At 38.8% G+C, this 14,817-nt stretch overlaps 1 protein-coding gene across 8 annotated transcripts in view; it reads right to left on the minus strand.

The window, feature by feature from the left end:
- The window catches only part of GTDC1 (glycosyltransferase like domain containing 1), a 428,626-nt gene extending 414,142 nt beyond the window's left edge, over positions 1 to 14,484 (minus strand). For 5 of the 8 annotated variants that reach the window (XM_004375105.3, XM_023730217.1, XM_023730211.1 and 2 more), the window contains exon 1: positions 2,322 to 6,602. The gene's annotated coding sequence lies outside the window, so the exon portion shown is untranslated. Of the gene's footprint in view, positions 1 to 2,321; positions 6,603 to 8,082; positions 8,993 to 14,276 lie in introns of those variants that run through there. The other 3 variants (XM_023730213.1, XM_023730214.1, XM_023730212.1) reach the window with 3 other exon arrangements.
- Positions 14,485 to 14,817: the final 333 nt, after the last annotated feature.

The following is a 14,817-nucleotide window of genomic DNA, read 5'->3' on the forward strand; positions in this document are numbered from 1 at the left end:
GTTGTTAACCAATGTCATAAAACAGCATGTGTGTTACTGTTACATGAGAAACTATCTGTTCTGTAAGCCTTCACCTGAAGTACAATAAAATATTAAAAAAATAAAAAATAAAAAAAGTGAGGACAAGGAGACTTCATCTCATGTGCTTTAGGCACGTTATCAGACGGGACCAGTCACTGGAGAAGGACATCATGCTTGGAAGGTCAGTGAAAAAGAGGAAGACTCTAAACAAGATGGATTGACACAGTGGCTGCAACAATGGGCTCAAACATAGCAACAACTATGAGGATGGCTCAGGAACAGAAAGTGTTTCATTCTGTTGTACATGGGGTCACTATGGATTGGAACTGACTCAACAGCACCTAACAACAATTTTAAACACCTGGATTTTCTTCTCCTAATTATACTCAACAAATCAATTAATGGTTCAAGAAATACTTAAAAGATTAACACAGATGCTTTTTTTTCAACTGTGTTCCCAAATTCAATTAAACAGCACCATCTATTCTGCAATGAACTACTTCAAAGTACTCACTTTTGAGACATCTTCTCAATTTCAATATGGACAGGTGAATTAAGAATAACTGCAATCTACCAAGCTGTACTTAAAAGCACTCTTCTGTATGTGTTATATTTTGAAAAAGATTTACTTAAAAATAACAAAATAACTGGAATCTATATAAAGTGTTCTACTTATTGTTTCCTCCCCCTTATGGAAGATTTCCAGAAGGTCACAATGGATTTCCTAATTTTAATGGGCTACTGATATTATGTCCACCTATTTCTTATCAAATATATCTTACCTGTAAGGTAGAAAGGTGTTTGCTGTTTTATTTACAAACACACACAATCTTGGTCCTTCCTAAGTGCCTTATATTTTAAAATGGAAAATGTTTCCAAATATTAATCACAATAATCCCAAATCTAATTCATAGGTCAGTTGAATTATGGCACAGTAAATAAAGGACAGGGTATTTTATTCCAAAATTCTTTAATTCTAGGATCTAAACATCTATAAGAACATCCCTTTCATTCCAGATCCAAAACAGTTTAAAGCATTCAAATGCTACAACACACCTGTCTTTCAGTTACAGGCACTGCTTCAATGAAAAAACAGCTTAAAAACCATGAAATGAAATCAATTCCACATAAAGCTACTGCGTGATTCTGATCTCTCATCTGACTTGTAAATTAGATGTGTGTAACTTCCACTATCCAGCAACCCACAGATCTTTTTCCTAGCAGGATGGCTATGCTAGCTGTGCTGCACTCTGACCAAAAACAAGCAGTAGTGGCAGTGGCACAGTGACAAACTGAATAGTGTACGCCTTGAATAAACATTTCAAGGTAAGTCATGAGACTTTTTCTGTTTGTAGATGAGTTGCATGAGCTATATAAAATCTAATCTGTTTTATATCCGGGCTGCTAGAGTTTTTGTCAAATGCTAAGATGAAAAAACTGCTGAAGATTCACTGAAGAAAAAAAAAAGGATTCCGCTTTGAAAGAATCCACACAGCACTACTTTCAAATCCTCTATTACTGGTGTAAATACAGATATATACCAAAAGCCATGACTCTAACCAAATAAAATATTGATTTGGTTCAGAGAATACTTTTATGTTTCAGTTTTGTGGTAATTCAATAGTTCTAGAAAAATACCCATTTCCAGTTCATACCTGCTTGGTAAATCATTTTTAAGTAAATTCAGTTAATAGATCTAAACACATTAATTTATGAATTCAACTGTTCTCTGTATATTAACACTGCAATATGATTTCCTACTAACTATTAAGTTCACAAACCTACTCAAAAGGATGTTTTCCAAGAAAACTCTGGGTATGGGAGCTTCTTGCAAATAGAAACATTTTAAATACTCTAGGGAAGGGCACAATTTCAAGAATCACTAAAGCAAAGACTTCCATGTGAAAATCATAGTCCTTAAATTAACTTTTTTAATAAACAAATGTTTTTCTTTATTGTATGTCCTTTAGAGTAAGAGAACCCAATACTAAAAGGTGGTAACTAACTAAGCTTCATAGAATAAGATCTTTCAAGTTTGATGACCAACACAATTACCATATACCATTATGGAATGATAATACATTAAACATTCCCCGAATAAAGATCAAATTCATTTCAACCCACCACCACCACAAAAAAAAAAAAAAATTGTTTTTATTTAGTCATGAAGTCCTTGGAATCATAGAAGGGCTTGATGCCATATTGATGTCACACTCTGCCAGTCATCCAAAGAATATGCCAGCCTTCTTTTTCAACTTGTTTGTCTACTAGTGCATCACTGGACCCAGCAGGCTGCTCACCCAGACAATTTCAGTAACAGATTTTGGCTCTCTGTGCATAATAGATGAAAATCCTTATGAAGTATCCAGTTTGTCTCATAGCTGAGAGATTTGAACCTGCTGCAGATGTCACATCTAAATTCTTGAATGGATTTCTATCATCAGTGTCACCTATAAAACAAGACAGTGTCACCAACAGCATTTCCTCGAGAACATCTATTTCAGTACTGCTAAGCTTTCTGCATCATAACTGACAGTCATTCATTTGACTAAAGCAGGGTTCAGCAAACTAGAGCCACTACCTATTCTTATACAGCCCACGGTCTAAGAACGATTTTTTTACTTTTTAAATGTTGGAAAAAATAATTTTTTTAAAGAATATTTTGTGACATGCAAAAAGTATATGAAATTCAAATTTCAGTGTCCATAAATAAAGTTTTATTGGAACACAGCCATACTCAAGCATATATGTGTTGTCTATGGCTGTTTCACACTACAACGGCAGACTAGAATATGTACAACAGAGACCACTTGACCCATAAAGCCTAAAATATTTATTATCTGGTCCTTTACAGAAAATCCCCTGGACTAGATGATTTTTTTGGTGGGCAGACAACATGACACCTAGCATCTACTGGATGAAGAACCTGAGTGGGAAGACTGTAATGACCTATTTGTTACCCTGCCTCACTTCCATCCATTCATTCATTCATTTAACAAGTATTTGTTGGGCCAGGCTAGTCACTCCAGGCCATTCATAGTCACTTTGTTCTCCCTCTTGCCTCACCCTTGGCTCAATCCCAGCGGTCTGTACTGTCCTTGGTCAGGAAGAGGACAAAGCTCAGCTTTAAGTCAAACTCCACTTCACCTACACTGGCCTTTACTGTTTCCCCAAGTTCTCTTGGTTCTGGATTTCTACTTTATATTAGCCATTCTCCATAATGGAATTCCCGTATTGTTTACCAGTACCAAAATCTAGATTTCCTGACGGAGACCCCAGGGCAGTGGGCTAAGTCACAGCATTCTGTGGTTTCCCCTGCTCCAACAATCACCCTATAATTTGAATGTTCTGAGCCCCGTATTAATAGCTTGCATATCCCAACACTCTCCTGGTCTCCACTACTCCTCCTGATCGTAATTACACCTGGAGTTCATCATTTTCCTTTTACATTCAAACCTCTGGCCTATGAATCTATGAGTTCAACCTTCCCAATAGTCTTGTCATTCTGACGTTGGAGCTCAGTTCTTCCGATAACCAGACTTAAGAGGACAACAAAATACAACTCTATATAGATGATTTCCCAACTTAGGACCCAACTACAGGCATCTTTTATTTTTCAGTTAATTGTCCCAAAAAAAGAATATACCACCCCCAAGCAACATAAAGAACATCCCTTCTCCTTTTTCCTCCGCCATTGCTACTTAGCCCAAAGTTTCTACACCTGTGTCATCTACTCCTAAGGTACTCAAGGTGCCTGTTTCTTGAGCATTGCTTCAGAATATAGATTGGGCTTATGCCTCTCTTGCTGCTACTAAAGGAGAAAGGGGGACTCACTGCCACTGCTGGATTGCAATGGAGAAAGAAACTTGTTTGGCTAGACTTCGAGAAGTCAGAACATAATTTCCCACAGAAAGATTTTAATAGGCCACAATGAGGTTGTAACGCCCACACTATTAATGGCACTATAGAACCCATCTGCAATTCATATTATATTTTCACAAATAACAATTCACAAACACATCTGGAACATAACCTATTCATAAACTGTGGACTGACTATACTGGAAAACTGCTATGAAATGTCAGGAAGGCATTACAGCAGACAGATAATCCTGGTATAAGGACGTCAGAGAAAACAGCAGTTCAGTTTCAACAAAATGAGTTTCACTACAACCATGAGGTAGCTTGCCATGGTTAACAGCTCCAAAACTGCATTCATAGCTCACAGCCAAAAGAGTGGTATCAAGTATGGATAAGCTTACCGAAATGTCCAATTAACCATATCTCAATTTTGGGTAGAAACCATACAGGTAGCATGAATCTTGAATAAAAACTAAAATCTTCTTTAAAAACACATACATGAGTCCTCTGCCCATTTGGAGCTACAGTCAGGAAAAGGAACTAGAGGCATGTAATACATATTCCAAAGGAATACTGGTAAGATTAGGACTGTAAAACTTTACTCATTTGATGAACCTAACCCCTTTCTCTCAAGCATTTTGTAAATATCTTTTAACAGAAAAATTTTAAACATTTTATTAATGCATTTAATGTTTAATTATATATGCTGATATACTTAGTAAGATAATGTATTTTTATGAAAAAAGTTACTTTTCAAAAAAAACTTAGAAAAATGATACTGATTTACAATTTTTGCAGATTTTTCATGTCTAGCTCAAGAGAAGAGCTAAATATTCTCACTACCTGCTCCTACATTCAATCTGTTGTGATACGCTGTTTTGACTGAACTATATGAAACAGTACCTCACAGAAATACGTAGTGAGAAAAAAAGGAAAAATACTTTAATACCAATAATTTTTTCACAAAGTTGCAGACATTCTTCTTCGATACTACACCAAAACTTGACAAGAAGGATTTATGGAACCTATAACCACATCAACTTTCTACACAGTTACTCGCTCTTTGAAAGAATCTTTTTATGCATAATTTTCTAACATTGGTCACTTTGAAAATATTCATTCACTGAATTAGACAGCTGTTCTACGTGCTGACACAATTCATTATACAACAGCAAAAACTCACATTCCTTAATATCACCACCCACCTCATCAGAAAAATCTTTAAGTATTGGGAAGCTGACAAGAACAGAGCAGGCAATACAAGTTTTCCAAAATTTTAATTTTCACTTGGAAGTTCAAATTTCATTGTTGGCAACAAATACTGTCGGTTGTTTTCATTGAAGGGACAGGCTCAATTTGCTCATTTTCAAGAAAATGTCTGCCAGATAACTAAATCTGAACAAATATACTTTCTCTGGTAGTCACTTTTTCAAGAAAAATGATGTTCATGAAAAATGTGGCTAGTTCAGCTCGCAACTTGGACAACTATATAGAGGTTTTCCCCGAGACAAATAATGTGCTCTGGGTATGTAGTGAAGTGCGTATTTCCCATTTCATTACACAGAATATCAAAACAAAGTGTACTCCAAGGTTGAAATTTCATAAAATTACTAACTTTTACTGCTTCATCAAGGACACTGTCAAATAAACTGGCTTTTTTTTTTTTTTTTTTTACTGTGAATGCATGACAGTGAAGAATACAATGATTACTAGTACAGTTCAGTGTCCCTGGCATTTAATATCTACCAAGATGCCCACAATTTTACCCACCATTGCTTTTACACTAGCAGGGCAAATGTCAAAGTAGCAAAAAAGGCAAATGATAACCACTATGAAAATAAATTTAACTTCACAGACCTCCTGGACAGGCTCAGAGAATCCCAGGGGTCTGTACACCACAATTTGAGAACTGCTGTCTTAAGAAAACACTAGGAGCTATGAATAATAAGTTTATACCCCAAAATTCAGAGTAAACATCCCCAAAATAATATATTAAATATCTGCACGAATTCTTTAACTCAGAATTTGTCTAACTTGTTCTGAAACTGAATTAATAATAAGTAACAATAACAATTTCTAATGAGCACTTACATGTATTATCTCACTAAACCTTCATAATTACTCTATTAAATCAAAACCAAACCCACTGTCATCAAGTTGATTCCGACTCAGTGACTCTATAGGACAAAGCAGAACTACTCCATAGGGTTTCCAGGCTGTAAATCTTTACGGAAGCAGACTGCTACATCTTTCTCCTGCAGAGCAGCTGGTGGGTCCGAACCGCCAACCCTCTGGTTAGCAGCTGAGCGTTTTAACCACTGCACCACCAGGGCTCCTTAATAACTCTATTACTTAGCTGTTATTATACTCACGCTACAAATGAGGAAACGTGAGGTGGAAGGGGTAAACTTACCCAAGGTTACAAACAATAACCTTACCTGTTGAGTTTTCACAACCACCTTTATATTATCCTTTTTTTTTTTTTTTGAGGAGTCCCTGGGTGGTATAAATGGATAAGCATGCAGTACTAACAAAAAGGTTGGCAGTTCAAACCACCCAGAGGTACCTGGAAATCTGCCTCCGGACGGTCACTGCCATGAAAAACCCTAAGGAGCACAGTTCTACTCTGCAATACATGGGTTCACCATGAGTTGGAATTGACATAATGACAACTGGTTTTTTGGTTTTTTATTTTATTACTTTTATTTGGAGCCCTGGTGGGGTAGTGGTTAAGAGCTTCGGCTGCTAACCAAAAGGTCAGCAGTTCAAATCCATTAGCCACTTCTTGGAAACCCTATAGGACAGTTCTACTCTGTCCTATAGGATCACTATGAGCCTGAACAGACTCGACGGCAATGGGTTACTTATTGGAGTCCCAAACCACCTCCCCAAAAAAAAAAAACTCTATTGACATAGAGTCAATTCCGACTCATAGAGACCCTACCACGATTCTACAGGACAGAGCAGAACTGCCCCATAAGGTATCCAAGGAGCAGCTGGTAGATTCGAACAGGGTGGTGTACATAGTTAATGCACTCAGCTGCTAAACAATAGGCTGGAAGTTCGAATCCACCCAGAGGAACCTCAGAAGAAAGGCCTACAAATCTCCTTCTGAAAAATCAGCCAATGCAAACCCTATGGAGCACAGTTCTACTCCTGATACACATGAGGTTATCATGAGTTGGAATCAACTCAATAGTAACTGGTTATACCTTTACTACCAATTTTACAGATAAAAATATTACACCAAAAAAGTAAAGTAACCTGCCCTAGATTACCCAATAGGAAGTGCTGGATCATCTGTCTACAAAACTTAGCCTGTCTGACTCCATAGAGCACACTAGACTCTTTACACTACACATCAGTAAATCATTTGTATATAAATAGACTGATGGCTACAAGAGTCTTACCTCTGTTGTCAAAAGAAACAAAACTTCCTTCTTTTTAAAATAGTCTATGATCTAAGAGCATTAATTCACACTATTAAACACTGCATATAACAATAAATTAATGCTCCTAAGATTACTTTTACAAAAAACACTCCTAGGTGATATAATTATAAAGATGATAATATCTCCATAATTTCCTTCAAGATTAGGAAACTGAAACCCAGTGAGGGTAAGTTACTAACTTCCCCCAAAGGCATGCTGTTCATAAATGGTTGCTGCTGCTGTTAGCTGTCTTCGAGTTAGGTTCAGTGGTAGAATTCTCGCCTTCTGTGAAGGAGACTCAGGTTTAATTCCCATCTCATGCACCTCAGGCACAGCCACCACCCATATGTCAGCGGAGGTCTGCATGTTCTATGATGCTGAATAGGGTTCAGTGGAACTTTCAGACTGAGGAGGACTAGGAAGAAAGGCCCAGTGATCTACTTCAAAAATCAGCCAATGAAAACTGTATGGGTCACAACAGTCCAATCTGCTTTGTTCACAGATGGCAGAATCAAAAATCAGTTTAGACTGACCATGAAGCCCAACCTCTTTCAATCACTCTGCCTGCAGATATTTATGAAGGCAGTAAATGTTCTAGGAACTGCTCAAAAGGTCTGGGTACCAAGTTTGTTGGCATCATATCCACTCTACACAAGGCAATCAAGATATGAATCATCTTGTATCATAAAGACCAAGAGATGAAAAGAAACTGGTGCAAGCTGAAAATAAAGAGCTACATTCTCAGGAGCTTAAGCAAGGAATCTATATACCATATATATACCAGCTGCATCGACTTGATTCCGACTCCTGGCGACCCCGGTGTGTCAAGTGTAACTGTGCTCATCAGGCATCTATCGGCAATGTTAAGGAAAGAAATAAAACTCACTTACAAAGGTGTCAGACAGCACACATCTCTACCTCTGTGACTGAGACAAGCTTGTCTCCTTTAACAACAACAACAAAAAAAGCCTGCAGGAAAATGTCATCACAGCTACACAGGCTATATACAGATTACACAATAGCTTTCACATGCCAAGAGCCCGGGAACGCTGCAAACCCTAGTAAATGGCAGCAGAAAGGATTTTCCTAAAACTTTTCTAAACTCCAATGAATCAGTAAAATTTCCATTTCAAGTCAGGACCTATAATGTAAGAGGTCACGCCTGGTGTTTGTGTCTATTTCAAGGGCCTACCATAGCAGCAATTGTGGAGATGGCAAAGGATGAGGCAACGATTGGTTCTGTGGTATACGGGGTCGCTGAGTCAGAATCTACTCAACAGCACCTAACAACAACTAACCCAGTGCAAGATGACTGTTTAACATTAAACCCTAAGGGGGACGGAAGGAATCAAGGTTTATCCTGATCAACTCACCCCTCTAATTTTTGTAACTCAACTTTTAGGAAGAAAAAACATCTTGAGATTAGACAGAGGAGTGTGGCTTTAATTTCAAACAAATCATATTCTCAAGGAATCCCCACACACATGTTCAACAGGAAGGTGACAAAATGGAAGGCTGTGGTGTATCACCTAAAAGGGCAGGCAGTACAGGCGACAGATAAGAAATTATACTTGTCATAGAATACCACACTCTGGATTCCTTCTGTGGCAAAGAAAAAAAAAACTATAAGCAACTTTACCTCCTCCCATTAATGACTCCTAGCATGACCAAAAAGAATCACGATCTAGTAATGTAAAAGCAGATGACAGATATATGGGGGGGTGGGGGGGTGGAATCAAGATTGAGGTCATGTCCCTTGCCATGCATCATTTACACTAAGGAGTCCCCCACTTATCTGGATTAATTTCATGTACCTCATTTCATTCAGATAATTGAAGTTTTCCTTTTAGAGTTGAAAAGTGTTTACCTCACCATAATTAGTAAACTGTCTACTTAAAAATACCACTACAAAAATTACCACCACCACCCTTCCCTCAACACAAACATATACTCCACTATCATTAAAAAAGTATGAGATTTTGGCCTTCATGGGAAATTTAGTTCAAAAAGTCCTCTTTAAAAAATTAGCACAAGAAATTCTCCAAGAAAAGTTATGGTCATTACCTTTTTAATACAGAGTGTTTGCACTGCTTGTTAAAGACATGGTAATTTGGGTGTTCAATACATGAGTACTGTTCTGAAACCAAATTAAAGGTTTAGACTACTAAAGAGTTTGATGACTTGCCTCAATACAATAATTGGAATTGTATGCAGAACAAAATCAAAGAGGTCTCTCTTTTATATGAGCAGGCATTTAAGGGCCTTTTAATGAGAATTTACTCTTTAGTATATAATTACTAATGAACAAAAATAGGGCCATTAAACACATTTCTTTATAGTTCATAAAACTTCTATGTGTGAGAAATATAATACATATGTATTAATCAAACTCAAGAAAAACTTGAAATGCGCAAAGCCTTATAATACAACATGGTGAAAATTATATACCTTTTCTTCTTAGCTGTCCTGCCAGACTGATGAACTTAGTTTGTATATAGATATGCTTATAATTTAAAATAGACTCTCCAGCACTAATGATGACAATGAAATATCTAAACTTCTCGTATAAGTTGTAAATTTCTATATGAACCCTTGTTTCTCACACTGATAACTAAACTTACTGTCGGGAAAAACTTATATCTAATCAATATCTATCTATCACCTGCTATGTGCAAGGCACTGTTCTGAGTGTGGAGGACACCAACAGAAACATGACCAATTTGGTCCCAAATCTCAGGGTACATTCAGTCTAGAAGGAAAGACAAATAACGAACATAAACACTACAAGAAAGTGTTCACAAGCACTTGGTGAAATGAAAGCTCAAGAGAAGACAAGGTTAGAAAATCAAACACTTAAAAATAATCAGCTACCACTGAAACTGGATAAAAATCACCAATTAAGTGGCTCAGCTAAAAAGAAGGCAGAGAACTCAACAAAAGGTTAGACAGGAAAGGGACCTAATTCCCGACTGGAAGAATCCAGGGTGTCCTAGAGTCTCTGCTGCAAATGAAAAGCTGACCATCAAAACATTTCAGATTATAACAAAGTGCCCAGCTTTCAGCTAGGCTGTCCTCAGTACTCAAGGGGTCAGTCTGGTGAGTGCAAGCCCAAGACACAGTGTCACAATATCTTGGTTCTGTGAGTTCAGCCCAGGTTGCAGTAGGACCCCAACTGTCCACCTATGAACAAGAACAGGTTTGAGCCCTCTAAAAGGAGGAGATATTGCAGGCTGGCCAGGCTGTCAGGGTACGTAAGCAGGCTCTAGATAAGGTCCCATTTCCACAAGGGGCCTGGAATACAAAAACGAGCCACACAAGAAACATCTTGACTCTATGGACTATTTAACACTTGAGGGGGCTACTAAAAAGAAAGATTGCAGAACCGCTTCTCGGTTCATTTTTAAAAATAAATACTAAAAAAAAAAAAAGTATCATTTATCTAAATGACTTAAGTATGATGCTACCACATATGAGGGAAAGGAGTATGTATGTTCTGACAAATTTTTACTAAATGTCTGATTCTGTGTCCTAATTCCATCTATACATATATTGAAATATTCTAAATATTTCACATACATTAAGATGTTTATGCCATATATTTCAAAACTCCTGATGGGAATAGCGTTTTTAAAAATGAAAATCTCACAGGCAAACTGAGTACATGCCAAGGGTACGGTGAGACACCACATCTCTGCAAGCAATGAATGCTCAGGGTAGCAGAAAAACGCTAGAAGATGATGGAGGTCTTAGTGTATTTTTAGTCTTAAAAATCAATCCAAGAACTGGGTGGAAGGGACTGAGCCAACAAGAAGTCTTTGATCTGGCAGTGGGTAGGCCAGGCCGACTGGGACTGACATTAGAACCAGCAATGATAAATGTGAAACGATTTGCTCCCTATAAATCAAACACCATCTTTGTCTACTGTATAGTTCATTGCTTTCAGTAATAGTGTCAGTGGAAAAAAATGAATATAGTCCAAAAACGTGGTCCCTATGAAGGCTATTAAGAGCCTGGCTGCTAACCAAAAGTTCAGCAGTTTGAATCCACCAGCCACTCCTGGGAAACGCTATGGGGCAGTTCTACTCAGTCCTATAGGGTCGCTATGAGTCGGAATTGACTCAAGGGCAAGGTGTTTGGTTTGGTATGAAGGGTGTCATCTAGATGGACTCCACGTCTTCAAACAGAAACCACTGTACGGAATTGGCACTGCATTTGCTAGGTCCAAACATTACTTGCCAAGGCTATTCAAAGGACAGAATGGTGGTACTTTCCAAGAGAAATGCTTGAAAATTTTCCTCAGTTAATCTTTTTTAAATAAACAAAACACACTATTCTGATCTATTAAAGAAAGAGGAGATAAGAATAAGCTTAAGAGAAAAAGAAGACACAGTGGCTTTTCTTTAAGTAACAGCAACATGAAGCACGGCATATCAAATACAGCCTTAAACGGCTTAAAATATTCTTTCAGGACAGCTTGCCAAAGCACTGTGAACTCAGAAAGTAATGTTCCTTAGAAAGATCTACATGCTAAAATATACATCCTTATAAAGTGAAGCCAAGCCTTTAAAACTAGGCCTACAATGATTAAAGGGTCATCCAAGTCATGGATGTCAAACTTTGCTCCAGTGGAAAATTTGTAGTATTCTAGCTTAACTGAGGTGAACTATCAATAAATTTAAATAAGGGTGTCCTTTCCCAATTTCACAGTGATTAAGATATGTTAAAGAATAAAATTCTTAATGTTAAGTTTTTTCACCTAAAAAACTTACATTTGAAGCCTGCTACCTCTTTTCGATACTGGAATCCAGCCTAACAAAGTAACTGATCCAACAGAAAAGAAAGGAGTTATTTCAAGTTTACTATATCACGATTCATGACATCTAGGCACTCAGCTACCTTCATAAATTCAAGAAAGCCCAACAAATCCACAAGTATTAACAGAATACCCACTACTTTTGACAATGGGTATAAAACACCCACAACCAAACTTGCTGCCGTCGAGTTGGTTCTGACTCATAGTGACCCTACCGGACAGAGTAGAACTGCCCCATAGGGTTCCCAAGGCTGTAATCTTTATGGAAGCAGACTGCTACATCTTTCTCCCTCAGAGCAGCTGGTGGGTTTAAACCCTCCATCTTTCAGTTAGCAGCCCAGCGCTTAACCACCGCATCACCAGGGCTCTTTCCACAATGGGTATATACAAATGAATAAGACATGGTCCATTTTTCTTGAAGCCCCTACCAGGGAAACTCCACACAAGCCAACAAGTATAGTGAAACCTGTGTGTGCCGGAATTTGACGGGACTACCTTGTTTTTCCAGGTCTCACAAGTTTTCTGCCTTTGACAAGGTGCTGTCACCACTTTTCTACTGTTCTCTATTTAGTGGAAAATATTTGAGTTTTCCTTCTCTGACAGGTTTCTGCCTTACAAAAGTTCCCATTTTCGCCTACACTATGTCCTGTGAGAGAGTCAAAGAATTCACTCCACCCCAGCCAGGACTTCTGGACACCCAGAACTTCAGGACTTCTGCATGAGGCATACTAAGAAAAGTGAGCACGGCATGCCGGAATTTGATTACTACATACGTACAGGATCGTTCTTCCTAATTAATGTCAAAGTTATATTCACCATAAACCCTAAGACTCATGAAATACCAATCTCGTGGGATTGGCATAGACTATTCGAATCAAGAATGCACACAAAAATTCTTGAAGAGAAAAATAATTACTAAATTCAAAGTGAGGATGGAAAATAATGTTTCAATTGATAAACATTTCCTAACTATAAATTATTTGTATCTTTTATATCTAATGAGTCCAAAGCACATCCGAAGGATCAACGCAGGGGAAAAAAAAGGAATAATTACATGGCTTTTTTAAGATGCCATAATCACAATTTCTGGTATAAGAATATCCATTAGGAAGCTCTGAATTAACTATCTGTCTAGTTAATTTAAGCCAACTAGATCTATTCAGCTCCTGCTAAATCTCTTCAAGAAACTCTTTGATTCCTAATTTTCTCTCTGTAAAATAATGGCGTTGGATTACGCTGCTGAGGTAATTTACAAATAGAAAATTCTGTACTGCGCTTCAACTATGAGTATATGAATAAACGTCAATGTGGTTTCAAAACTGGAGTTAAGAAGCCATCTTAACTTCTCATATTGGCAACGCTATAAAATTCACTGTCTCCTTCCTATCTCATTCATATCACAGTTCAGATTTCACCAAAGAAAGGTTTCATGATTCAAACGGAACTCTCCCAACTCTCAATACTAAAACGATTTCATTAAATACAGTACAGGACCCTAATGAAAATGTATTAATAAAAAGAAGTGGGAGCTGAGGAGAATCTACTCCTCCTCAGTCCAAGAATACACTAAAATTCCATACTGCAGTTAGTATGTGGGTTCCTACATGAAACTCCTGTTGAGGTTAAACAGGTTAACAGAATCCAATAAAATAGCTCTATTGAATTATTCTGAACTTCTTTTCAGCAGCTCCTTTACCTGACCACTATGTTAAGCTTTAAAACCAAATTCGGGGGTAGCATCAAATAATTAAGGTGAGCCAGGGCACACGGGGGCTGCATACTGAAATCCACCTCGTGTGGAAAATCACCATCGACTTACGTTTTCCATTTCAAAGTGTGATACAGGTGGGGGAAAAAGTGTAAAGCCTTCTCTTTGAACCTCCCATCATACTGCCGCAAGGCACTAACTTAAGAATTATCTCAAAGATAATCTAATGCAGTACAGCTCTAAGACTCTAAAAGTTGTATTTGAGAAAGGAAAAAAAAAAAACTATCATCTCAATACCAAAGTTTAAATAAATGTATTATTGCAACTTCGCTGTTGGGTACCTTGTTGGATTTACAAGACTTAAATTCAGAAAATCTTTCTACCCAAACAGACAAGATTGCCTGATTCCGGATCAAAACAAGTATGTGCTCAAATCTTCATACTAAGGTTTCTGCAGGTGGTACAGTGAGATCTTCAGTCTTTGCAGACAGTGGGGCCTGGAGGCCGGAGAGATCAGGAAGGTGAGGGCGACAATGGGCCCAGGCGCAAAGGTCTCCTCCAGGAAGGCCCGGGGGCGCGCGTCGCGAGGGACCATCTGCCTGACAGCCTCGTGATCGGCGAGGAGGCCCTTCCGCCTACAGAGGCCAACCCGGCGGACCCGGCCTCCCTTCGACCCGCGCCAGGGCGACGCGCCCCACTGCGCACCGCCCATCGCCGGCCGCGCGGACTCCAACGCGGCGAGGAGGCGGCGGCCGCAGCCGCGGAGAGCCGGCATGCACGACAGGTTAAAACCGAGAAAATGAAATTAGGAAGTGGCCAGTTTGCAGGAGGGATGAAACGCTGCGGCCTCCGTGCCCCGCTCCCATCGCGGGGCTGGCTGCACCTTAGGGAGCGCAGCGCGTGCGCCCGAAAAACGCGCCGCCCGCGCGGCCCTCAGCTCCGCCCCCCCACCTCCCGGCTCCCCGCTCCGCCGCGGCCGCCGCC

Source organism: Trichechus manatus, unplaced genomic scaffold (assembly GCF_000243295.1).
Source record: "Trichechus manatus latirostris isolate Lorelei unplaced genomic scaffold, TriManLat1.0 scaffold00033, whole genome shotgun sequence".
NCBI lineage: Eukaryota > Metazoa > Chordata > Mammalia > Sirenia > Trichechidae > Trichechus > Trichechus manatus.